The following is a 27,533-nucleotide window of genomic DNA, read 5'->3' as shown; positions in this document are numbered from 1 at the left end:
TCTTCACTCTTCCGTGCCTTCAAATCTGAGTTTGGTTTGCTGTTTATTGTCGCGAGTGACCTTCTGGCTGGAACAGAGTGTCTAAATGTGTTTCCTCAAGTAAGAGAGAAAGGCTGCCAGGAAAGCACTTGCAAGGAAGTAGTTTCATTTGGAAATCTGAGGAAGAAAAGAAACAGTTTCCAAAGAATTTAAGTCCAGGGTGAGCAGCTTGCCAAAAGATAGACATTAAGGATGAAGTAAGAGCTTTGCTCCCATGAGGGTGGGAGAATGGGGGCTTCATCAGGAAATGAGAATTTGCTGACAGAGAGGGATGCTATCAACTGCAAGCAGGTCCCTTTCATACGACCCTGTTTCTAAGGATAACAGTTCTGAGGAAGGGCATTGAAATAACTTTCACTGTGCCACTGTCGGCAAGCCCTGGTCCCATAGGGAGCTTGAGCGTTTCTAAGGCCAAATTGTGCTCAGTTATCTCTAAATTCAGGAAACCTTCATCAAGGATCCTGAAAAACCAGGAGAATGGATATTTCCTCAAGTAGAATTTTCCTCCTCGTCAATTTCAGGTTTTGACGGTTCTAGGCCGGTGGTTTAACACACAGGTGTAGTTCCTTGGTCCATCTTCCATGAAAGGAGGAGGAGCTTCAAACCTGGGCTTTAGCTAAAAAGAAACCTGACTAATTTGGGACCAGTTGTAGAGTTCTAGGTAAAATTGCCACACAGATCTGGCTTGATGCATTTTGTAAAAGAGAAGACCATTCAGGCTTTATATCATCTCAGGGAAAAAGAAATTCCTTAATTGCCTGGGAGATTCAAAATTGTATCCCCTGCTGAGTACTGTCCAGCTTGTTTGGCTTGTTTCAGCTGAGCCTGTTGAAGTAATGTGGATTTATTTAATTTGGCATAACTTTGTGTTATTACTGAACAAGAGGGAAGTCAAGTTTTTGATAAGAAATATCAGATTATATTCTGGGAATATTCAAATGTCAGTGAAAAAGAAGAAATGTAGGTGGTGTTAACAGTAAAAATCCTCACATTTTACTCTTAACTACACTGCTGCCACTCATTAAGCCAATGGTGCTGTGGAAAATTCACGTACTTTGGATTTGTACAGAATGGGATTCATATTCTACTATTATCAAGTCGTGTGCATTTCTTAACTTCCTGGATCTCCATTTCTTCATCTATACACTGGTGTTTGTCACAAACAATGTAGGTGTTAATCATCAAAACGCTTACAACACACCTCACAAATGGCAGGGGCTCAAAATGTCTTAGTTCACTTTCTTTCCTCTTCTCCCTGCCTTCTTTGGCAGATTCTCCTTAACAAAACCAAAGTTCTATGTCAATCCAGAATATTTGGGTCCTCTTCTCTTCAGACCCAGAATAAAATATGGGAGTAAAATATCTTCCTTTTGTACCAATTTATCCAGTCAATTATTGCTAAAAAAAAAATTATTGCTGAGAGTGGGGTAGAATTATTCAGTTTTTATGCATAATAGAGGTATTATCACTTAATACAGGGTAGCACAGGTTTTAAAGGCATGGGTTTGGACTTGAGAAGTCCTGAGTGCCTATTAGGGCTAAGTGACTTGTCTGAGATCAAATTCATTGTCTGTGTGGCTGTGGATTAATTACTTAGCACAAATGTGCCTCCATGATTTGGGGGAAAACTGATACCACTGCCATCGCTGTGTTCGTTCAGTCAAAAGTATTTACTCTTCCAAGTATAGAAGACAGAGTTATGAAGAAGACAGAGACAAATCCTGCCTTCACTGGGGCTAACATTTGAGTGGGATGGACAGACAGAAGCATGCAAACAAATAAATACAAAAGATAAATTCAAATAATGCTACGTTCTATGAAGGACAGCCAACAAGTGATTGGACAGATGGTGACTGAGGCGCAGGGAGATAGCATAATGCTTTAGCTAGGATGTTCCAAGGAGACCTCTCCAGAGAGATGACACTTGAGCTAAAACCTAAATGGTGCAAAGGAGGCAGTCTGGTGAGAAATTCTGGGAGAGTTCCAGGATGCTGGAAACCCAAGCACAAAGGCAGTGAATTGGTAATGAGGTTGGGAGTTGAAGGGAAGGAAAGCTAGTGTGATCAAGGGAGACGATAAAGTTGGAGAGATGGACGAAGGAGAGATTATGGAGGACTTTGTAGACCATGGTAAAGAAGCTAGGTTTTACTCTAAGAAAATATTTTAAGAAGGTTAATTGATCAGATTTACACTTTTAAAAGATGACTAGATGGTGAGCGAAGGATAAACTTTTATACATTAAATTAGCCAATGCTAATCAGCTAAATTAGCTAAAGTATATGATTATAATGCTAATCATAAAGCTCGTAGAGTGCTTGGCACACAGTAGACGCAATAAATGTTTGCTCTTATTAATGATTGATTCCTATTGATTGTGTATACGAATGTGCCTGCTACCTAGAATGGACATGAAATGGTTAAAAGCCATCATCTAACAATGTATTCACATTTTAAACCTGAAACCTTGGCTGCTTGGGAAGAAGTTAGGAATGTGTTTTAGAGTGTCGTAAAGAAAACAACTATGAAGAACCTGAATTCTAAATATTCTGTACTGGAAAATGAGGTGAGAGGAAGATTTGAAGTCAGCACCTACAATAGCAGCCTGTGTGCAGAAAGTTCTATAAACCTTCTCTTTTTAAACTGAAGACATCGGTAGCAGGCCAGCTTAGAGCAGTTGGTTAGATAACAGATGTAATCTGCAGAATGAATGAGACTTGAGTTTCCAGTGTAAATCTCTATAGTGGCATTATAGGGACAGAAATAGTGAGTGCTACAAAAATAGTTGATACAGATTCCATCTGTTTGAGGAGTTGTAGACAAAGCAACCAAAATTTTTTTCACATATTCTTGCCTATGTACAACTCTCATATAAGAAAATAAAAGATTTTTTATGGACCAGTATGGGTAATCATGAGAGTCAGAATTACCAATGATGGATGCCAACCAAGATAAATGAAGGACACAAATAAAGTAACTAAAGAAATTACTTAAGAGAGGAGTAGGACTGGTTCTTAAAGCCATTGATATCCTAACAAAGCATGACTGGAATTTGGAATGGAGTTGTACTGTAGTCACAACTGCTTATTATCATATGTGTGTGTGTTTAAGTTAACTGTTCACTTAACTATGTATAGTTAATTCCATAGGGTGGGTTCAATTATTCTTACCTACTCTCTTTTGTTATCTTTATGAAGTCTGGAGTTACAAGAGCCTCTCATCTATCATTAAAAAATTTTCTTGAACCAATTTGACCTAATTGACATTTGAATCCTTGTTTCTGATGCCTACATAGGAAATAACCTATGGGCAACATCTCTTACAAAATGGAGCCTGATCAAGGCTTCTTATTGGTTGAGTCTCTTCAAAAATCATCCAAGTCCACATGGATGTCACCAGAACAGTCAATCAACAAACATTTGTTAAATGTCTTGGGTGCTTGGGTACCAGAAGCAGACGTATCTTTGTTTTGTATCTGTCTTGATTCTTTTAGAAGCTGTTAATGTAACTTGCTTCCTACTCTCAAAAACAAGGCTTCCTTCTGATCCACCAAACAATGCTGTCAGAAGATGAACCCTTCCAAATTCAATCACAAACTTTGTGCCCCAAATCTTCTAAAGACTTGCCACTGCCTACAAGCTAGGGTCAGATGCTTCATCCTTATATTCTAAGCCCTTTCCCATACTGTTTCCATTTCTTAGTCTTGTGAGGATGGGAGGCTGGAGAAGAGATGGAAAGGGAGGAAAAGAGAGGAGAAGGAAGGGAGGGAAGGGAGAGAATTTTTCCATGGTAAAATAAACCAGGAGCACACCATGTCCTATAGAAACTTTTTGGATATTCATAATACCATCTCTCAGTTGGTGTCAGAGCGTCCCTTAAGAGCTAGGTAATATTGGCTCAGCACCCCTTTCCATGACTTATAGAAAGTTTAATGCTCACTTCAGATCTTTGGTGACTAAACAAGAGGCTTATATTCCCATGGTCACTCTTTGCTCAGAGGTTTTTATTGTACTGAGTAGGTTTAATTTTCTGAGCACGCTGTTCTTACCATTATGCTGTTCTACATAGCATTAAACCAAGCCCTTTTACATATCCATGAGAAAGTTACTCAGGTAAGATGTTGTAAATTGTTTGCACAAATGGCCAAAATTATTTCCCTCCCTGTATCTTTACCCCTTTGCAATGTGGCTTTACAGTTCTTCCCATCAAAAGTGGGGACAATTTCCCCATCCCTTGAATCTGTGCTACACTTGTGGCTTGCTTTGGCCAAAACAAAGCTGGGAAGTGATAGTGTCCCAGTTCAACGTTAGACTACAAGAGACATTGAATGGTTCTGCTTGTTGTCTCTTGGAGCCTTGCCAATACCATGTGAATGAACATGCCTGGTCTAGTCTCTGGAGAATGAGAGGCCACATGCGGCAGAGGTGAGTTATTCCAGTTAAAGCTGTCCTAGATCAGCCAGGCCCCAGCCGACCTGGCAACTGACCAATGCATAAGTAAACTGATAAAATGAACTGATGTGTCAGGCCTTTGTGTAGCACAAATTTTACTCAACTTTTACGGCAGATGAATTTTACATATCACATTAACTCAAACAACTTAAGAGGATCCCTGTTCTTAAAACTTGGCTATGCTGCCTGGTCATCAGCAACACTCCCACCAACTTCTCATTCTCAGGAGGCAGTCCTCCAACCTTCTTTTTCTCCAAAGCCCTCGCATCTTTGAATGCAGAAAATCCAGCCTTCTCCAACTCTTGCCACCAAATTCAAATCAGGACTTCCTTCCTCATATTGGAGTCATTTCCACACTCCATTAACTTTTGTTCTTCTGTTCTGAGTCTCACCTTTCCTCCCTCACTACAAGCTCCTTCAAAGGGAAGAGAGAAGCATATGCCATGCGTGTCATCACTGATAGGAATTATGACACTTAGGGCACAATTAGATGCTTTACGCATAAACACTACAGTTAGTTATATTTCTATTACACATGCTAGCATGTTAAAGTCTCTGAGAAGTCCCACAAAGAAGATGTATGCGTCACTTTGTTTGGCCCAACATTTGCCCAAGAAATAAACTTTTCTGTGTGTGTGTGTGTGTGTGTGATAGAGAAAGAGAGAGAGAGCGCGCGCTTTGATTATCCTGCTAAACTACCCTTTCTTAGAACACATTTTGGAAAATGCTGCCTCTTTGCAACCTGATCCTCCCTTATTCCCAGCACAACCAGTGCTTTGGTGAAGCTGAATATTCCTCAAATAGGCCATGTTCATTTCTATCACCTTCCTATGTGTGGAAGGCCCAGCCTTCAAGATTCACCATAATTACGACGTCTTCCACGCAGTGTTTCTCCACTGTTTCAACTCATACTTGCCTCTTCTACCTCAGATCCCTTGTAGCTCTTGCTTTCCTCCCCCTACTCATTTGGACACTTCCCCATAGAGTAACACATTACTTTTTCCAGGCACTATAGCTTATTTCCATAATCAAAACTTCAACGTGATTATAAGTCTTTTCAGAACAGGAACACTATTTCAAACTTCTTTTGTGTATCCCACAGTGCTGACACATAGCAGGCCCTAAATACCTATTTACTGAATTGAGCTGATAATAAAATAATGAGAATAACTATTTTATTGAGTGCTTTCTATGTGCCTGGCTTTATAGGAGCACATTATGTAGGTTATCATATTTCATTTTCAAAACAACCCTATAAAATATTATTTTCCTTATTTTATAAATGAGAAAATTAAAATGCAAAGAAATGAACTAATTTGCTATTAAATGCCTAAGTTGCATATCAGACCCAAATCTAACTCCACAGCCAGTGTACTTTAACCACTAAGCCATATTGCCCCCAATTACACCTATACCTATGTTAACTAAATTTTAAGGCATTGCACATAGCCACAGATGTCTACACTTACTAAATAGACATGGTAAATGTATGAATAAATGTATTGAATTATTGAAAGTCCCAAGCTTGAGATTTTGCTTACTGTTCTTCCCCGATCACAACTGCAATGTTCCATCACAGCAGTCTGGCACAAAAGCAAGGTCACCGGGAGATAATAAGAGAAGCAAAAAATACCAGGACAGAATTAGAGCAATCATTAAAATCACTAAAAGATGCATTAGGAGTTTGTGATGAGCCATATCAAGGAGATTCACAGCCCACAAGCCTAGCAGACTGAGCTATATTTGCTATAATTCTATTAGGGGTGGTTATGGTTTGCACATTTATTGTATTATACTTTGAGATCATGTACATCATTTAAGTAAGGAAAGGATTTTAGGAATGATATTAGTTTCAGTCTAAATTTGATTTTTGAGAAGTAAACAATGCACTGTACATCCAAACCATAGTTCAAGTGAAAGTCTTAGCTTCGTACCTCACAACATATCTTTTTTGGAAGCTTAAAAATCCAAGCTCCCCCCACCCCCCACCTCAAAACCTGATCTTGATTCAACTGTGGCTCTGACACTCAGCTCTCTAATTTGGTCTTTGCTGACAGCTGCCTTCAATTTTTGCCTGTTTATGCAAGTAAATTAAAAGAACACACTGTCTGTGATCCAGTGGCTCTTTGTGGTGGAGTCCTATTCAGTTCCTAAATCAAAACCCAGATAGTTGTCGGGAGAACTAATCCTTACGTAAACATGATTGCATTTGTAGGGCAGAGCGCACGGAGGCTCCAAGTGGCCAGTAGGAAGTACGCCACTTTCCCAGGTACTTCAGGGGTCAACGTCTTTGTTATTTCAGTTTCTAAATAATGAGTTTAGAACAACTCACATCAGGTTTGGAAGCTTCTGAGGATCGGTGTTTGGCTGGTGGCCTTTGTTTATGCACTTGTGAGAGTCCCCGTTATTTAGTGATTGACAAAGAATCCCTCTGGCGTCAGTACTTAAAAAACACGGGGGAGCGGTATGTGAAAAAATGACTCTCCTAGCCTTTAACACATGTAACTTCACTCAAAGTCAAGAACGCTTTGGTAAAAGATAGCATTAAGTCTCATGAAAGGAGACTTGATTTTAAGTATAAATAAGCTGACAGTATGGCATAGCCATTACTAGGTTTTCTAAGCAAGTGAAAAAACCCCAAATCTGATTTTACTGGCAGTGGAAGAGCACTTATTAAAGCTATATGACTTATTATATGTTCTTGAAATCTTCAAATCTAAAAACACCGGTGACTATTTCTTCTCCTTGAGACATTATCTTCTTGGCAATATTTGAAATAATCACTGAGCAATTGCCCCATGAATGTCACGCTGCTGTATAGGGTGTGAACTCCCTACTTTTAGTAACAAGGCAGTGTGTTGCTGTATAGTCTGACGTTAGGAGTATAATGTGATCTTGTGAGCTGACTAAAGGGCAAGAAGAATATTCTATGATTTCTACAAAGAAGAGCACTAGCTTAAGTGACTACCTTTGATTGGTCTTCGTGGGTAATTATAATCCCAGTCCACAGGGTAATAAAATTTTTTTTTTTGAGGAAGATTAGCTCTGAGCTAACTACCACCAACCCTCCTCTTTTTGCTGAGGAAGACTGGCCTTGAGCTAACATACATGCTCATCTTCCTCTACTTTGTACATGGGACGCCTACCACAGCATGGCTTTTGCCAAATGGTGCTATGTCCGCACCTGGGATCTGAACCAACGAACCCCGGGCTGCTGAGAAGTGGAACATGCCCACTTAACGCTGCACCACCGGGCCAGCCCCAAGATGATGAAATTTTTAAGCAGTATGATGACTGGAAGTGATCGCATTTCAGAACAGGATGAGAATTTTGCTTTAGACTTAAAAGATTTTTGATATTCCACTTAGCTAACTACAGGCAAATATACTCCTGAAGTGCAAAATATTAAGTCCTTATTCTTTTTGAAAAAGCAATTCCAGGTAGATTAGCTTAAGAAAAGTCAATGTGCTACTTCTAAAGACAATTTCATGTAATAATACTCAAGGTATATTAGAGATTTTTTTCTGGGAGCTAATTCCCATGGATTCTAGGTAGTAGGACAGCATGATCAAAGGTCCTGAGACAGGGAGGAGGAACTGAAAACAGCCTGGTGTGTCTGCAGCAGATGAGTGAAGGCAAGAGAGGCAGAGCTGAGACTGTAAAGGTAGCAGTGTAAAGCCCTGCAAAGGCCTTCAGAGCCTTTTAAAAATGGGATGGGAAGTGAAGGAAGCATTGTAGGCTGGTCATTCTGACTGCTCTGTGGAATAGAAGGAGGGCAGACAGCTAAACAGGCTTTTTCAGTTGCCCCAGGGGAGGAATGAGGGTTTAGGCTAGGGTGGCCAATGTGAAGGGAGAGATTCAAATACTTGTAAATCTATTTTGGACATTCTATAAGGTAAGTGCTATGCTATGAAGGGCAGATAAAGTGACGAAGACCATAGTCTGTATGTGTGAATTTGAATTTTCAGGAATCTCAGTATCTCCTAGAAGGATAGATAATAAACAGAAAGTTGCACTTGAGAAGGATAAATACTATAACAGAATCAAATGCGGGACACTTTGGAAAGCACACAGAATAGGGAACCAATCCACAGGAAAACTACATGTAAAAAGTGTTGACAACTAATTGACTATTGACTTTTTGTTGATAAAACTTTGTATGAATGCAGTTGCAACATGGTATTAGAGAAACTCAGGGATATTTCTATAGTCCATATCTATGAATTTATTGATGAAGAAACTGAAGTTTGGAAAGGTTAAATGTCTTGGCTAAGAATACAGATGAGTAATCACAAAGTCACTTCAACATTTACTAACAATGACTTGCTCATGGTGGTAAATAGAAACATGGTTCTTCTGACTAAGCTTTCCTAATTAAGATGGAGAGGCTGAAGGTGCCTGTAAAGTTTCTTGCTGAGCACCTGGGTAGATGGCAGTGTCACTGACTAAATTAAGGAACATTGGGAGGGACAATTTTTGAGGTGTCAGGAGTGCACAGGAAAAATGAAACGGATTCCGTTTGGTGATGCAAGTGGAAATATTAGCAAGGATGATCATTTTAATAAAAAACCAGTATCCTACCTAATAAAACTAGTCTTGCGAAATCATCTCACTCTAATTCCTGATTCAAATTAGAACCAGAGACGATTTGTTTCCAGATAAAATATTTATTTTAAATAAGAGTATCATAATAGAAAAATGTGTTTACATTCTCAAATGTGCTAAGTACTCCCAAATCAAACCGGCATGGTTTTCTATCTCCTGGGAGCTTAAAGAGAATTTTATTTTTTGTTTTCTTGCTTTGATTAAATTTGTCTACAGGTCTGAGCAGCAGACACTGTCCATTGTTTTAATTGTTATGGGGAAACATGCATAGCAGAATTCATTAAGAAAAAATTATTAATTATTCCTTCTTCCAGGATCGTTCTAGGTACTGGAACTGTTTAAAAGGCAAACTTTAGATCTTCTCAATGCTCCCCACAGATCAGCTCATTTAACATTCCTGGCACGTGTTCCTGGACGAGGATGGCGCCAGTGACAGTAGAGAAAAGAGTGACATCAGTCCACGGCCTGATAAATGACGTCTCAGGAATGTCATCTTTCCATTTGTAACTTTGATTAATTGGTTTGGTATAAGTTTGATTAAATAAAACAGTCTAGGAATCTGAAATACACAACCAGAATCTCTGCATGCAAATTTTAATTTTCCTAGAAGAGAGGCAAATTACAAGAAAAATTCACAGCAGAGATTTGTCAAGTGAACACATACATAAACCAATATGGCCACCACCTCACAAAAATAAACTTTTTTCCATATCTTGGAACTAGCATAGTTCAAGTATCCCTTGATTTAAAAAATCAAGTTTATAAAGATTCCTCATCTACAAATAAGGGGGATTGGTTGCTTGGTGAGGCTGGAACTTTTGCAGGGTCATTGTGCTTTACTCTGATTGGAGGCAATCCTTGAGGGGAGGAGAGAGGAGGAGCTCTACTTACTAGAAGAAGCCACAGAGACCACTCACTAACAAAGCTTCCAGGTCCTTTTGGCCAAGTGAAGAGATTCAGACCAAAATTAAGTTTCTTCCCCATTGTAGAGCTTGGATGGAAGGGACTACTTTTGAAGATGCTTCTTTATTTTTTGTTTCTTTGAGATTTCCTGGTGGAGAAATACGGATGTCCAAAATGAGGAGAACTGTGATTGGGGAACTCAGTTGGAAGGAGGTGGGTTGGGGCGTTGGGGGAAGACTGGAAGTTACCTCACTTCATTATCTTCTTTGGCGTTTGGAATAAACTTATCAATCATATCTCACAAAGGGTTTAGGTCCAACACTCTGAAACGCATCTGGTTATCATTCCCAAGGGAAATTGGCTCATGCTGTATCATTATGTTGTCAAGAAATCAAAGGGCTCTTCCTGCATTGGAGACTCTGGTTTGCCTTTTTCTGTCCAGTTTTTGTGACCCTCACCTGTGATTGGCTTGCAGTTGCCTAAATGTACAGCTTTCACTACACAGCCCTTCCCTGGAGGCTGGCTTACTATATTCACTTCTCATTTTTATCAGGGTATCCCCTCTACATACACTTTAAATTAACTTTGGAATTTAATAACCATATATAACATTGTTCATAGGGGAAAATATGTTCCAGTCTCAAAGCAATCAACTTGAAATGGTATTGCTACCATCCAACCTATTTGTGAATTGGTGACCCTTGTACCTATTTAGCCTAACTTCCTGTATCTTCCTCAGCAACAGTGTAATACTCCTATGAGACAAGTGATGTAGATACTAAATAAGGTGACGTGAGCCCACACAGGCATTTCTTCCATTGAGTCTCAGGATTGGAAGTTATCATTAAGTCATGTAATCAAATTCCCTCATGATATATTTGATCAAGTTGTGGCCCAGGGACTCATAATTGGAGTGGTCATCTAATTTATTCTTCAGTATGAATACTGTTGGAGTGCGGGAGCTAGAGGTGTAAAATGGGGCAGTGTGAGGCAGACTGACACACAGACCCTACCCCAACATGCTGTATTAACAGAGATAATATAATAAGCCTGGGAAGCCAGAAGCTTTGTCCTTATATCACACTGAAGGAAAAGAAATTTGATTCGTGCAATTTGGAGAGGGTTTTCATCATATTTTTCTCTCTCATCTTGCATTAATACAAGATAAAACATATTCTCCACGTTAATTTAACTTCATACCAAAACATGTTTTAACATATGTTAACTTGTTTTAATTTTATGTGTATTTAACATGTTTTATAAAACATGTTAATGTTCTACTAATGACGAATTCATATTGAAAATTATAACATTTATTAAATTTTATTTAAGTTAAAATACAGATGGTACATTCCCTGCCATATTTTGAGTGGTTGTGAGAATCAAATGAATCTGAAAGTTTTTGTACCAAGTTTTGGTCTTTCCACCTGGTAGAGAAGCACTATTTTTTTTCCCTATAAGTACTTGATACTTTGATAAAGTGTACACTCATACAGAAACTGAATATCAATAACCTTTTACAGAATATAAAATGGAAGTAAAATCAAAGGAAAACTATCATAGAGAACTATCTAGTAAGTCACAGCCATAGAGCTTTCCAAATGCATCATATTATGAGAGAATATACTAAAAGGGGGTGAAACACAAAAAAGTGGTAAAGCAAACTTATTTTAGAGAATAACTTTATTTATTGATTTCAGCATAAATGTGGGCAACATTCTAAACTATCACATGATGTCTGTCACGTAAATTCTAAGCTATCACATAATCAAAGTAGGTCACCTTGAAAGCAAATAAATTTGAAGTGACCTAAGTGGTAGAAACTGGAAGAATAAGAATACCAGGGTTATAGTCCTACTTCTTGGAATCTCATTTCTTTCTTCCTCCCTCCCTTCCTTCCTCCCTCCCTTTCTTCCTTCCTTCTTTTCTTCTTTGCTGAGGAAGATTCATCCTGAGCTAACACACGTTGCCAATCTTCCTCTTTTTCTTTGCTTAGGGAATATTAGCCCTGAGATAACATCTGTGCCAATCCTTCTCTACTTTGTATGTGTGTCACTGCCACAGCATGGCTGACGAGTGGTGTAGGCCTGTGCCCAGCATCTGAACCAGCAAACCTGGGCTGCTGAAGCAGAGCACACTGAACTCAGCCACTATGTCACAGGGCCTGCCCCTGGAATCCTGTTTCTTAGACTCCAATCACTGACTCTTAGCAATTATAGCTCAGCATTATTTTCCCTTCTTTTCAACTTCCTGGCCAATCAAAAATAATTTCCATTTCTGTATTAAAAAACACAATGTCTTACATTAGAGCTCACTACAAGGAAGAAATCAGATTCACTGCAATGTGAAGTGCAAACTTGGCCAAGTATGTGAATTATAAAAGAGACTGTGGGATTTGTCTTACATTAACATCCAAAAATAAAGCTAGTCCCTGGGAGATCAAAGCACCTTAGAGATCCCTAGCAACACAGTTAAATTCTTTCTTCACAATAATCAGGTTGCTGACCAGATCCAGGATGTTTGCTGGATAGGTAGCATATCGCTTACATTTTTACCATCACTGTTTAAGTACCAACTTAAAAAAAAAATCTCTGTACTTATAGGGAAAAAAAATAGTGCTTCTCTACCAGGTGGAAAGACCAAAGCTTGGTACTAGTATCCCTCGAAACTGAAATATTCATAAGAATTATGTGGGGAGTATGCCAATTTTCTGGACCCTGTCTCTAGAGATTCTAATTCTGCAGGGCTGGAACGGAGACCAGGGATCAGCATCTTTGAGAAGTCCTGCTGAATTACTCTTCTGCAAAGTGATGCTGATGAAGGCGGTTCATAGACAACAGTTTGATTTAGAAACAGGGAAGTGCTTAAAGTGGCAAATGTATCTGAAGGCTCCCAACAGGGTTTCCGGGTTTTTATATGTTGTAAGAGATTCTTTGTAGAATACATGAATTCAGGGTGAAAAATCTTTTAGTAGTTTATTTCATTAAATATTATTATCATGGAAAAAGTAAGTATTATGTTTGACTACTTTTTCATAGCATAGGAAGTGTGTGTGTGTGTGTGTGTGTGTGTGTGTGTGTCTATGTGTTGTTTTTGGGGATTGAGAAATCCAGATGCAATAATTAATCTGTTTTATGCTTTAAGAAAAGCAAATTTCTAATAATATTTGCTTGTACGTAAAAAAGTAGTTGTTTAGATAAACTACTTTTCCATGGGCTTCAAAATATATTTTCCCCTTAAAAACTTAAAATTTCATCTGTTTTCTCTTTTAACTGTAAATATCTCCTCAAAAGAGGATAACATTTGAAAGGCTAAAGAAAAGCAATGGAATATAATCTCAAATAACTTTGACTTTTAAGAAAGAAATCAAAATTGGTATAGATAAGCACAAAAACAATTAATGAAAGTCCTGAGGGAAAGTTTTCGGAGCTAGGATTGTTTAGTCTAGAAAAGAGATGATTAGGGAATAGTTTTGAAAATGGCCAAGCCCAAAACTTCAGCTTATACTAAGAAGAGAACTGACATTTCTTCATCGCAACTGGACAAAGATAGTATGCTTCTTGGTGATTTTACAAGCATTTGTTTGTATCTTTTCAATAGACACATCTTTTCTCTCATCTTTCTTCTTCTTCCTCTCCATTTCTTCCTTCACTCCTTTCTTCCCTGTGCAAACTGAGCATCTGTTATATGCCAGGCACAAAGGCAATGAGGTTGCTTTAGGTTGGGTATATTTGCTTAGAGGAGATTTCACGAAGAATGCTGTTGGGCTCTCTCAACATTTTGTAAAATATCTGTGTATAAAACGACATATGGTATGGATTGCACAAGAGGTTTCTTACAAAGACCACTTGCTTTGGGAAATTTCAGTCTAACTTTCACTTTGTTAATCTCCAACAAGAGATTTTAGTAACATGATTCAATTTTAGAATGTAGAGTATTATAGAAATTAATAAGTCCAGAACAGTGGAGAGGCCAGCGGAAAACTTCTTTTCTGTTACTGGTTTCACTGATAGCACTTGGAAAAGATTATTAAGTCTACTTGGCAGGCTTTTCCCCAAATTGCTACTCTCTTCTTTTATTTAATGATCAAAGAAAGAGACTATTGACTAAATGGAGGGCCAAATCAGGTGTCAGGAGTATCTGGTTCTATTTTTAGCAATTATCAATAAGAAACTTTGAAAAAGCTGTGTAACCGGTCTGAGGTTCATCTCACTCTTCCTTTCCATCAGCCTTCCTGTAACATTTACGTGACCGGTTTTTTAAGAAACATTTCTCTCACATCTTGAGGCTTATGTTGATTCAGGCTAGGACCTGGAAATAGAGCATCCTGCCAGGTGTGCTGCTGAGAAATGGGTTCATAGGCCCAAAAAGAGTCAAAAAGGTCAAAAAGAGTGACCACAGCTGGGTTGGTACAAGCAAATATGCAAGGAGGAAGTAGTGAAAGATGTTGAAAGGAGGCCAAGAAGAATGATGGAGAATGTGACAGAAGAGAATTCTAATTAGAACCCAGGCAAGCTGGTGGTTAGCACTGAGAAATATCGTTAAGCAGCGAATCCCTAGGCGGGAGGCTGGCAGAGATAAGAAGCAGGGCTCAGGAACAAGTCTTGCAGTCAGCTAGGTTTTAGCCTTAGGACTTCTGGCAAGAATTTGAATGAATCAGTAAACATTTTTAATTAGAAGTAATGTGCACACCTTAAGAATGACTATATTATATCTTTTTATAAGTATAGTACAATTACAGGTTTTCACTAACTTGAATTTCCTCTACTTCGCTCCGTCAGACTTTAAACTGTGTCTGCAGCCTCCATATCATGTCATATTTTGCCATCTAGTGGCTGATTTTGGTATAAGGCCAAACCTGCACAAACCCAAACTTTCTGGATGTTTTGTTGAAAACCTGAAGCATTCACCTTTGCAAAGCGTCGGAGATTCTATTTGTTTTCTTTACATGCTGTCTTGTTCCGAAGAGAATACATGGCAGATATGATTTGGGGTTGAAATTTCAGGTCATGAAAGGGCTAAGCAAGTTTGACAGCATAAAATCAAACAAAATTATAAATAAGTTTTCACTCACTATTTTTCTTAGCATTAAAAAAATCACTCTTCTTGGTATTTCTCTTCCACTCAAGGTTTATATAAACAGAAATCCAATAGGTTTCTCCAATCGAGTCACTCTGATTGGTTCATTTTATTATTGTATGCTAACACCAACCTAATTCTGACTTAATTACACCAAATGGTGTAGATCATTTTTCTCCTCCTTTGTCCAGCTTTTCTGTTCCCTTTGTTTCCCTTGTTTGTGAAGGAGATATCACTTGACATCTTTTTATTATTAAAAACCATCTATGGTTCAATTCCTTGTTGCCTCAGGTGCGATGTGACACTGATTATTATTAAATTAGCTTATCATTTAAATAAAATATTCTGGAAACATGCATCCTTTGTTCTATCCAGCATCAAGTCCCCTTAGGACTGCTTCATGCAATGTTTGTACCACAGGGAACGTGTGAACGACAATCCACATTCAACATTCAGTGTTCGCCTATGGTCAAACACAGGAGAGAGGAAGCCCTTGTGAGGAACAGTTTGTGTGACTGTCTGAGAAGACCGCAGCATAATTCAAAACTGAATTTGGAGAAAATGTCTAATGCACGGGATTTAGTTTAGTTTTGTGGTTAAGAGTTTGCTTTGGAGGGAACTGACAGATCTGTGGTTCCAGTTCTGATGCTTACTAGCCATGGCACCTTAAGTTATCCAAGCTTTTTAAGCTTCAGCTCCTTTATCTGTCAAATAAGGAAACTGTAAGGATTAAATAAAATATTTTACATATATCTTAGTCTTAGCACAGTGTCTGGCACATAGCAAGCATTCAATAAACAGTAGTTGTGATGGTAAAGCTGATGATGATGGGCAGACAATCCATGTTTTGCCATAAATTTCCAGTTCTGCCTAAATAACCTTTTATAATGTAAATTTTTGGCTTATCCTGTAACTATGGGACCATCTTTGGCACAGCTTCTCCTGTAAGCACTGTAGCCTGAGGAATGATTGCATATGATAGTCAAAGATATTTTACTTCAAACAAGAGAGGAGAGAAGACCAAAAAAGAGATGAGTACAAGGTCATGGGCCTCATTCACTCCAGCACTAGAGGCCTGGCTGTGCCAAGGGGACTCCTCTGAGGCCCGAGTAGTGCAAGAGGAAGCAAAGAACTCCATGTTTAAATCCTTGAAATGTGTTTTCTGTACTTGTGAAAATTTGTGCTCGAAGAGGGACTCAAAAAAGGAATAAGGGCCCCTTGGTTTATAATAATAAAGAAGCTCCTCTCTAGACCGTGCAGGAGATGAGAAGGGAGGAGCAGTTTGAGACCAAGTGAGCCACTGAAAGGCAGATTAGAGCTCCCGTTCCACCATTTTCCAGCTAGCTTAATTTGAGGCACATGATTGAGCACGGTCGAGTGTGTTCTTTTGGTGCCTACAGGGAATAATGTGGCCTTTGGAGGCAAATCACAGTACACTGTGGCAGTACCTTTGACGTCTACAAGGAATGATGAAACCAGGAATGCTCAGAAGGTCAGACAGTCCTGCAACTGTGGAAACTTCCTGACAGCAGGTACCAACCTATTTTGCCTCTCACTGCGTTCTCTGGGCATAGCACAATGCTCAACACACTGGAAGTGTTCACATCTTATTTGCTGAAGGAGTGAGCCAATGCACTCATTGTGTTTATCTATCCTGAAACCTAGATGCGTATCTATCACTGCCTCAAGGAGAGTCCCAGTTGGACGTGTGGAGGGCTGCACAAAATCGGTGGGCAAAACCAATCTCTTGATTTCCACCAGCAAAGCCTGGTTCTATGAATGGTGCTACTAACCACCTCACTGTTCATGTCGTAAACCTTATTTTCATCCTTGTTTCTTTTCTTTTCTTCACTCTGGAAATTCTGTCCTTTCTAACTCCTAACCGTATTTGGACTACGTGCAGCTTTCTCCACCTCCTCTAGCACAGTCCCATTTCAGAACACTGGACTTGCCTCAATCACCGCAGCAACCTCTAAGATTGCCTCCTCCACATCCACTCCTGTTCTCCTCCAATTCATTTATTACGAATAATGGAGCTCTGGGAAATGAAAACATTCAAGCACACTGTCAAAGCGGAAGGAAGGAGGCACATGTTATGTTGGCAGGCTGCTGAGATGGAAGAGAGGCGTTCTAGGTTCTGGTTCTGGCTCTATGGCTGCCTAGATACGTGAATTTAGGCATGTCTCTGCCTCTCTGGATATTGCCTTCCTCATCTGTAAAACAAAGACCTTGGATCAAATGATTTCTAAGGATACTTCAAACTTTAAAATTTAACGATATTGTTAAAGATGTTTCTAATTCTGGAGCAAACGCCATTTGTGATGCTTTAAAATTGATTTTACTAATAGAGTTAGGTCAGATATCATGATTTTTGAAATCTGAGGACTTGAAGCAATGATCAAATTAAAAAGGATTAAGGACTCAGGTTGACACAATTGCTCATGCTAGGAAAGAAATTGACCATGTACCAAATATTGACTTTAACATGACTCATTCTTATTTCAAATTTGACTAGCCTCAAACTGATAAGTGATCTTTTCTAGTTGTGAAACTTCTGGCAATTCTTAAATTCACAGTTTTGAAAGAGGTAATTGGATTTTATATAGGACCTTTTGAAACCTGAAGTGAAAATACCCTATTTGTTTGTATACTACCGAAATGGTAATGGGAAAACAGAAAGGCTTTAAATGTAGGCTCTCTGAAAACTGGAATCCTGTCTATTTTCACTCACCATTGTAATCCCAGAGCACATTATAATCGTTCCAAGAATATTTGTTGAATCAATTAAGGCAAACAAAGTATTGGCCTTATCTGCATCTCCATGTTCATAGAAACATTATTTATAATAGCCAAGACATGAAACAACCTAAGAGTCCATCAATGGATGAATGGATAAAGAAACTGTGATACATATACACAATGGAATATTATTCAGCCATTAAAAAACAAGGAAATCCTACCATTTGTAACAACATGGATAGACCTTAAAGGTATTATGCTAAGTGAAATAAGTCAAACAGAGAAAGACAAATACTGTATGATTTCACTTCTATGTGGAATCTAAAAAACAAACAAACAAACAAAATACCCCACCAAACTCATAGAAAAAGAGATCAGATTTGTGGTTATCAGAGGCAAGGGGTGGGATGGGGGAATTGAAGGAAGGTGGTCAAAAGCACAAGCTTTCAGTTATAAGATACATGAGTACTAGGGATGTGATGTACAACATGATGACTACAGTTAAGACTGCTATAAGATATATAGGAAAGTTAAGAGAGTAAATTCAAAGCTCTCATCACAAGGAGAAATTACTTTTTCTTTTCTTTTCTTTCTGCTTTTTCTCCCCAACCCTACCCCCCCCCCCCCCCCCCCACCGAGTACATAGCTGTATATTTTAGCTGTGGGTGCTTCTAGTTGTGGCATGTGGCACCTCACCTCAATGTGGCCTGATGAGTGGTGCCATGTCCACGCCCAGGATCTGAACCAGCGAAACCCTGGGCTGCCCTAGCGGAGCACACGAACTTAACCACTCAGCCACGGGGCCGGCCACTATTTTTTCTTTTCTTTTTATTGTATCTGTATGAGATGACAAGTGTTGACTAAACCTATTGTGGTAATCATTTCGCAATATATGTAAACCAAACAATCATGTTGTACACCTTAAACTTATCTGGTGATGTATAGCAATTATTTCTCAATAAACTGTGGGGGCAGGGAGGAAAAAGAAGTCAATCCAGCAAAAGCAACAACAAAATTTCCAGCTATTATTTTACCTAGATAACTGTCTAGCAAAGTAAAGTTTTGTGGACTGTAGCCAGTTGGACAGGTGCCTCACTGAAGGGGTATGTGGCAGATCGACTACAAGAGTGGCCCCAATTCAGCACCTCACATCCATGTCCATTGCAATGTGACTTTGGTGCTTCTCCCATCAAGAGTTGGAGTCTATTCCTGACCCCTTGAGTCTAGGCTGGCTGTATAACTTGCTTTGGCTAACAGAATGTGGCAGAAATGATGGTGTGCCATTTTCAAATAGAGACCTCAAGAGGTCTTGCAGCTTCTGCTCTCTCTATCGGATACCTGCTTCTGCCATGAGAACAAGCCTAGGCTGGTCTCCTGGAGACTGAGAGACCACATGGAGCAGAGATAAGTTGATCCAGTCAAGGTTATTCTAGACCAGCCAGCCCTCAGCCAATCTGGTGCTGACTGCAGATGACTGGTAAACCCAGTTGAAATAAGACAAGACTGGCCCAAGGAACTCATGGATTCACAAGAAATAATGAATGGCTATTATTTTAAGCCACTAAGTTTTAGCGTGGTTTGTTACACAGTATTATTCTGGCAATAGATTAATAAAGAGTAAAAAGTGGGCTCTTATCAAGCCAGAAAGCCTAGTGTGGATTTCTGTCTGTAAAAGGAAAGGATGTCTTTTTTCTAACTTGCATTGGAGCCAGCAGTAGCCCTGACTGTAGCTGCTGTAACAGGGAACAATTTCCCCTGAAGTGAAACCTCTGAAAATTTAGTCAGAATAATTAATTACTGCTTTTACAAAAACGTCTTTTTATTTTCACCAACCGGGGATGGAATTTAATGTTACATTATAAAACTAAGGTTCGCAAGGCTATTATGCAACAGCTTCTCACTAGGAGCTTTGTCTGTAGCCAGGGCACCTTTTCTCAGGTGGGGTGTGGTATCTTGGTCCACGGAGCAGCTAGGCTTCCATAGGAGACATCAGCATAACTTTCCACTTACTGATAATTCTAAAAATATTCACATGCTCTTTACTGAAACAGTTGAGCATAAACACTCAAGATTGAAGTAGATAGTTTTAATGATCTCATTTTTATTGGAAACAAACATCCAGGGACAATTTGGTAACTTTCCAAAGAAATCTTTAACTGCTATTGATCTGCTGAAATTGATCATGTTTTTCCGCCCAACTATGAGTAATGTGCCACTTAAACCTCATTCTGATTTTTTAAATTCAGGAGTTTTAAAAAATCAAATATTCCTTATCTTGTTAAAGTGGTCTCAGGTGGCTTTAAATACGTATTACTTAAAGGCTTTTCTTCATAGAGGCCACACAATGACTGACACCCTGTAGGGCTGATGATTCCAGATAAAATCTGGTCATTTGTTCAAGCTAAATCCCGATTTTTTCTTACCTCACTTTGTTTATACAAAAGTTGGACGAGATCAATCTTTATGTACCTCTTTGTGTGTTGTGTAAAAATCTTCCAGGAGTCTAATTCACTCAGAAAAAAGCCTTTGTATATTTCTCTCACAAAATAACATTTAATTAGAAATTGACTTAATTAAAAATAATATATGCTCAAAGAGTATTGGTTGATTAAATTAATTAATTAAGAGTTATTAGGGTGATCCAATTAAAAAATGGGCAGAAGAACTGAATAGACATTTTTCCAAAGAAGACATACAAATGGCCAACAGGTACATGAAAAGATGCTCAACATCACTAATTATCAGGGAAATGCAAATCGAAAACACAATGAGACATCACCTCACCCCTGTTTGAATGGCTGGTCTCAAAAAGACAAGAGGTAACTGTTTGTAAGGCTAGAGAGAAAAGGGAACCCTTGTGCACGGTTGGTGGGAATGTAAATTGGTGCAGCCACTATGGAAAACAGTACAGAGATTCCTCAAAAAATTAAAAATAGAGCTACTATAGGATCCAGCAATCCCACTTCTGGAATTTTGGGAATACTTCCACAGGAAATGAAATCACTGTCCCGAAGAGACGTTTGCACCCCCACGTTCACTGCAGCATTGTTTACAATAGCCCATACAGACGTACCTCATTCTATTGTGCTTCACTCTGCTGCACTTCACGGATGTTGCCTTTTTTTAAAAATTGAAGGTTTGGGGCAACCCTGCATCAAGCAAGTCTATTGGTGACATTTTTCCAATAGCGTTTGCTCATTTTGTGTCTCTCTGAACCATTTTGGTAATTCTAGCAATATTTCAAACTTTTTCATTATTATTACATCTGTTATGGTGATCGTTGCTCGGTTATCTTTGATGTTACTGTTGTAATTGTTTTGAGGCACCATGAACCCCACCCATATAAGAGGGTGAACTTAATCAGTGAATGTGTGTGGTTTGAATGCTCTACCAACTGGCTATTACCCTCTCTCTCTCCCTTTCCTCGGGCCTCCCTATTCCCTGAGACACAACAATATTGAAATTAGGGCAATTAATAACCCTACAATGGTCTCTACATATTTAAGAGAAATGAAGAGTTGTACATCTCTCACTTTAAAACGAAAGCTAGAAATGATTAAGCTTGGTGAGGAAGGCATGTTGAAAGCTGAGGCAGGCTGAAAGCTAGGCCTCTTGCACTGGTTAGCCAAGTTATAAATGCAAAGGAAAAGTTCCTGAAGAAAATTAAAAGTACTACTTCAGGGGCTCGCCCAGTAGCTTAGTGATTAAGTTCACGCACTCCACTTTGGCAGCCTGGGGTTCACTGGTTTGGATCCTGGGCACAAACCTATGCACCACTCATCAAACCATGCTGTGGCAGTGTCCCACATATAAAATGGAGGAAGATTGGCATGGATATTAGCTCAGCGACAACCTTCCTTAACAGAAAGAGGAAGATTGGCAACAGATGTTAGCTCAGGGCTGATCTTCCTCACCAAAAAAAAACAAAATAAAAAAAGTGCTGCTTCAGTGAACACATGCGTGATAAGAAAGTGAAACAGCCTCATTGCTGATATGGAGAAAGTTTTAGTGATCTGGATAGAAGATCAAAGCAGCCACAACATTCCCTTAACCCAAAGCCTAATCCAGAGCAACGCCCTAACTCTCTTCAATTCTATGAAGGCTGAGAAAGGTGAGAAAGCTGCAGAAGAAAAGTCTGAAGCTAGCAGAGGTTGGTTCATGAGGTGAAGGGAAGGAAGCCATCTCCATAACATAAAAGTGCAAGGTGAAGCAGCAAGTGCTGATGTAGAAGCTGAACCAAGTCACCCAGAAGAGCTAGCTAAGATAGTTAACAAAGGTGGCTACGCTAAACAACTGAATTTCATTGTAGATGAAATAGTCTTATATTGGAAGAAGATGCTATCTAAGACCTTTATAGCTAGCAAGGAGAAGTCAATGCCTGGCTTCAAAACTTCAAAGGACAGGCTGACTCTCTTGTTAGGGGCTAATGCAGCTGGTGACTTTAAGTTGAAGCCAGTGCTCACTTACCACTCCAAAAATCCTAGGCCCCTTCAGAATTATGCTAAATCTACTCTGCCTGTGTTCTATAAGTGGAACAACAAAGCCTGGGTCACAGCACATCTGTTTACAACATGGTTTACTGAATATTTTAAGCCCACTGTTAAGACCTACTGTCCAGAGAAAAAGATTCCTTTCAAAATATTACTGCTCACTGACAATGTAGCTGGTCATCCAAGAGCTCTGATGATGTGCAATCAGATTAATGTTGTTTTCATGCCTGCTGACACAACATCCATTCTGCTCCTCATGGATCAAGGAGTAATTTTGACTTTCAAGCATTATCATTGAAGAAACACATTTTTTCAGGTTATAGCTGCCACAGATAGTGATTCCTTTGATGGATCTGGGCAAAGTCAATTGAAAACCTTCTGGAAAGGATTTCCCATTCTAGATGCCATTAAGAACATTTGTGATTCATGGGAAGAGGTCCAAATATCAACATTAACAGGAATTTGGAAGAAGTTGATTCTAACCATTATGGATGACTTTGAGGGGTTCAAGACTTCAGTGGAGGAAGTAACTGCCGACGTGGTGGAAATAGCACAAGAACTAGAATTAGAAGTGGAGCCTGAAGATGTGACTGAATTGCTCCAATCTCATGATAAAACTTTAACGGATGAGGAGTTGCTTCGTATGGATGAGCAAAGAAAGTGGCTTATTGAGATGGACTCTTCTCCTAGTGAAGATGCTATGAATACTGTTGAAATGAAAACAAAAAGATTTAAAATATGACATAAACTTAGTTGGTAAAGCAGCAGCAGGGTTTAAGAAGATTGACTCCCACTTTGAAAGAAGTTCTACTGTGGGTAAAATGCTATCAAACAGCATCACATGCTACAGAGAAATCGTTCATGAAAGAAAGAGTCAATTGATGCAGCAAAGTTCATTGTTGTCTTATTTTAAGAAATTGCCACAGCCACCCCAGCCTTCAGCAACTACCACCCTGATCAGTCAGCAGCCATCAACATTGAGGCAAAACCTTCCACCAGCAAAAACATTATGACTCGCTGAAGGCCAGATGATAGTTTGCGTTTTTTAGCAATAAAGTATTTTTTAATTAAGAGGTGCACATTTTTTTTTATACATAATGCTATCACATGCTTAAAAGACTACAGTATAGTGCAAACGTAACTTTTATATGCATTGGAAAATGAAAAAATTTGTGTGACTCATTTTATTGTGATATTCGCTTTATTGCGGTTGTCTGGAACTGAACCCGCAATATCTCCGAGGTGGGCCTGTACTGTAGGATCTCCCTTATATCTAAAAAAACTGAACTCATAGAAACAGAGCACAGATTGGTGGTTACCGGAGGCAGGAAGTGGGAGTGGGGAGGGCAAAATGCGCGAAAGTGGTCAAAAGGTGTAAACTTCTAGTAGTAAAATAAATAAGTTTTGGGGATGTAATGTACAGCATGGTGACTATAGTTAACAATACTGTATGCATATTTGACAGTTGTTAGATTAGATCTTAAAAGTTCTCATTATGCAAAAAAAATTGTCACTATGAGGTGATGGGTGTTAACTGAACTTATTGTAGCAATCATTTTATTACATATACATGTATAAAATAAAATAATTATGTTGTACACTTTAATACAATGTTATATGTGAATATAAATAAATAAAAGAGTTAATAGGGAGACACAGTAGCCTAAAATGGGACAGCGCATTTTCACTGCACCGAGAGGGGTAGAGGGATGGGATAGAGAAGATAATGATCCCATACTAGGACTCACTGCTTGGGCAATATCTAGAGTTTCTGTGGTCAGCCTGAGAACTGTATTTGAGGAGGCACATTGACAAACTAGCATGAGTCCAGAGGAAGACACCATGTTGTTGTAGAGCTTAGGAACCCTATTACATGAAACATGGCTGAAGAAGCTAGAAAATAGGAAAACTATGGGGAATGCCAGTAACTTCAACTTTCTGAAGGACTGCCAGGTGGCATAAAGATTTGGCTTCCTCCAGTGCTTTCATGGGTAGAAATCCTTAGGATCTTTGTAACTCAAATCACACTATTCCCATGTGTTAAGAACACTCCCAGCCTTCTCATTGTTCTTACAGTGAAATCCAACTTTCCCGCCTTCACTCTATCTGACAGATGTGTACCACTATGCCCCTCACTCACTAGGGTCCAGACACATTGGGTTTTGCTGTTCCTTCAACACACAAAATTCAAACCCACTGCAGTACTCTTACACTTGCTGTTCCCCAGTTGAACAAGGAACTAAATGAACAAATACATGAAACATTAGTAGTGAGCCTAGGTTAAAGACAGCAGATTTTGCTCAATACAAGAAAGAACTGAGGATCAGAGCCCAAAATCCAAAGCTCTAGCAGAAAATGGACGTTTGTCCATCCGGAGTGATTAAAGTGAGGGCCAATAACTTCCCACCTGTGAAGCTGTAGAAAGTGAATTGTTTGCTTTGGGTTGTGTGGGACAGAAACTCATCATAAATTGCCTTAGGCCCAAAGGGAAATATCCTGGTTTATTTAACTGAAAAATTCCATCATGGCTAAATCCAAGTAATTAAATAATGTCTGTAGGAACATTATTTGTTCCAACTACAACCTCTGCTTCTCTCTGTCTTGGCCTCATTCTACTGCAGGCTGTCTCCAAGAGGAAGCAATGTGGACTCCAGAAGTTTCAGGAATATACTCTGCCTGATTAGCAACCCTAAAAGAAAGAGAGTTGCTATTTCCTAAAAATTCCAGCCATAGTCCCAGGATCAACTATGCTTGGTTTGGCTTGGGCCACGTGTCCACCCTCAGCCAACCGCTGAGGCGTGGAGATGAGATACAATACTTTCAATTGCTACTTCTGGGACTGGTGATAAATCACACCTATATCACTGAAGGCAGAGGGAGAACCAGCCTCTCTGGAACAGCATGAAATGAACTTGTGGGAGGCACGATTCCCCAAAATAAAATAAGGGAGTAGTTAACAAAAGACAAGAGAAAGGGATGCTGAAAAGACAAAAACATGAGATTCCTGTTGCAAATAGTGTTCAAGGTTTCCATAACTGGCCAAAATTTGAATTGCGTGACTTCTGAGAATGTGTCTGGCTCTGCATTCAATGAGTGGAAGTCATTCCTTTGTGTTCACCTGCTCTGGTCCCTCTCCCAGGAAGATTCTGTCATTTCTGGTGGCTTGAGATGAAGGCAAAATAACCTGTTCATGGCAGATGCGGGACAGGTGTTAGGGAAGGGGAGAGGAAAGTTGGACCTGATCTGAGACCAGAACGAGTAAGAGTTGAGGGACGTGACCCAGCTGCAGAGCCTGGCTCTGGAGGCACCACTGTGTGGCCTACCAAGAGAACACTGTCATCTTCCTGATGATTCATCTTCCTCACAATTCCAGAAATAATTAGAATCAAGTGCCCCAAGTCCTCACCTTACTCCTTTGCAGCCCAGAACCTCCCAGTTTGAGGCCCAATCTGTCAATGCCTTCTTTGAACACTGCTCCTGACTTATGGGTTTATGGACTGGGTATATGGATGCCCTATTCCTAGAAAGCCCATCTCAAGTCCCAGTGTGTAAGGAGTTGCTCTCTACCAGTTATTCCCTGTGTTAAATGGAAAATAGCATTTTGATATCTTACCCTTCTCAAGATAGCTCCATTTTTTTGTGTCAGGAAATCTCACCCTGAGCTAACATTCATGCCACTCCTCCTTTATTTTTTGTATGTGGGATGCCTCCACAGCATGGCCAAGGAGTGGAGTAGGTCCATGCCCACAATCCAAACCTGCGAACCTGGGCAGCCAAAGCGGAGCGCACAGAACTTTAACCACTTGGCCAAGGGGCTGGCTCCAATAACTCCTTTTCATATTAAGTGTTTCTTTGCCAGAAGGCATTCCAGCTGAATCTAAACCAGAATTCATAGTTTAGCTGCAAATGGTAAAGCTGTGAATGACTGACCCCTCCTGAACCCCACCACCAACTACCTCTTGGCACGAAGCCCTTAGAAAGCCCTCTTCAAGAGGTAAGTTTTGGGCTAGTCTCAGGAGAGAGATAGAGATAGAGATCTTCCTACAAGTCACCCTCTGAAAGACTGACTTTTTCCTGCTTCTAACAAAGAAGTTTTACAAGCACGAGCTTTGGATTCAGACAGACTGGGGTCCAGATGCTTCCTTCATGAGTCAAACACCATTGTCACCTGGGGAAGTGACTAAACGTTTCTGAGCCTCAATTTCTTCATTCGTTGAATGAAATAACAACATTAATGTGAACTTTTGTGTGTGTGTGTGTGTGTGTGTGTGTGAGGGAGATTGGTCCTGAGCTAACATCTGTTGCCAATTCCTCTTTTTGCTTGAGGAAGATGGTCCCTGAGCTAACATCCGTGCCAATCTTCCTCTACTTTGTATATGGGATGCTGCCACAGCATGATTTGATGAGCAGTGTGTAGATCCATGCCTGGAACGTGCGAACCCCAGGCTGCCGAAGTGGAGCACACAAACTTAACCCTTATGCCACTGGGCAGGCCCTGCTTAACCTTTTTTTTTTAACTGAAGTGTGTATATGTTCATATGTAATATGAATATGAAAGAGACACAGAGAGAATGAGAGAGGAAGTAAGAGAGAGAGAGAGAGGGAAAGAGGGAGAGAGACAGAGAGATCTCCTTTCTTGCCAGGAAAGGTAATGGGGGACATTGTGTTTCCTTTCCTTAGGGAGCCCAAACAGGGAGCTTCTAAAAGATGACTTCTCTTTCAATCTTTCCTGGAAGCCTCAGTTTGTTTAGCATTGACTCTGAATGTTTCTGAGGAAAGACAGGGAGCAGAGAGCAGGGGATGCCCCAGGCATGGAAAGGTATGGGATCTGAGTGCGCACACTGAGAGGAAGCCGTCTGGGGAGGTGCTCTGTGTGCCCCTGGGAGGCGTGTTCACCCAGGTCCTCACAGGAACTCTGCAGAGTGTTGTGTGCCCAGGTGGCCCCGCAGTAGCAGAAATGGCTGACTGTCAAGATACAGCTGGGCATATCAGCTGTAACCAGTGTGGCCCTCTCTGAATTCTCTGCGCTGCAAAAGAAACTGAGGACTTTTCCATCACTTGGAGGCAGGTAAATTAATGAGAGAGTAAATAAAGGTGGAGAATTAATTCCCTGCCATTCAGGCTGCATGGAATCTTAGAGCTGGATGTCTGAATATAATTTAAAGGTAGTAACGAGATATTCCTTATACTCCCAAGTGGTCGTTAAAAATTCACACTCACTGGTCTGTAG

General features: G+C 39.8%; 1 pseudogene; it reads left to right on the top strand.

The window, feature by feature from the left end:
- The first annotated feature begins 21,299 nt into the window (after positions 1-21,299).
- On the top strand, positions 21,300-23,352 carry LOC138915503 (tigger transposable element-derived protein 1-like; annotated as a pseudogene).
- Positions 23,353-27,533: the final 4,181 nt, after the last annotated feature.

The sequence above is a fragment of the Equus caballus genome, chromosome 9 (assembly GCF_041296265.1).
Source record: "Equus caballus isolate H_3958 breed thoroughbred chromosome 9, TB-T2T, whole genome shotgun sequence".
Taxonomy (NCBI): Eukaryota; Metazoa; Chordata; class Mammalia; order Perissodactyla; family Equidae; genus Equus; species Equus caballus.
This window is presented reverse-complemented; position numbering and strand designations above follow the sequence as displayed.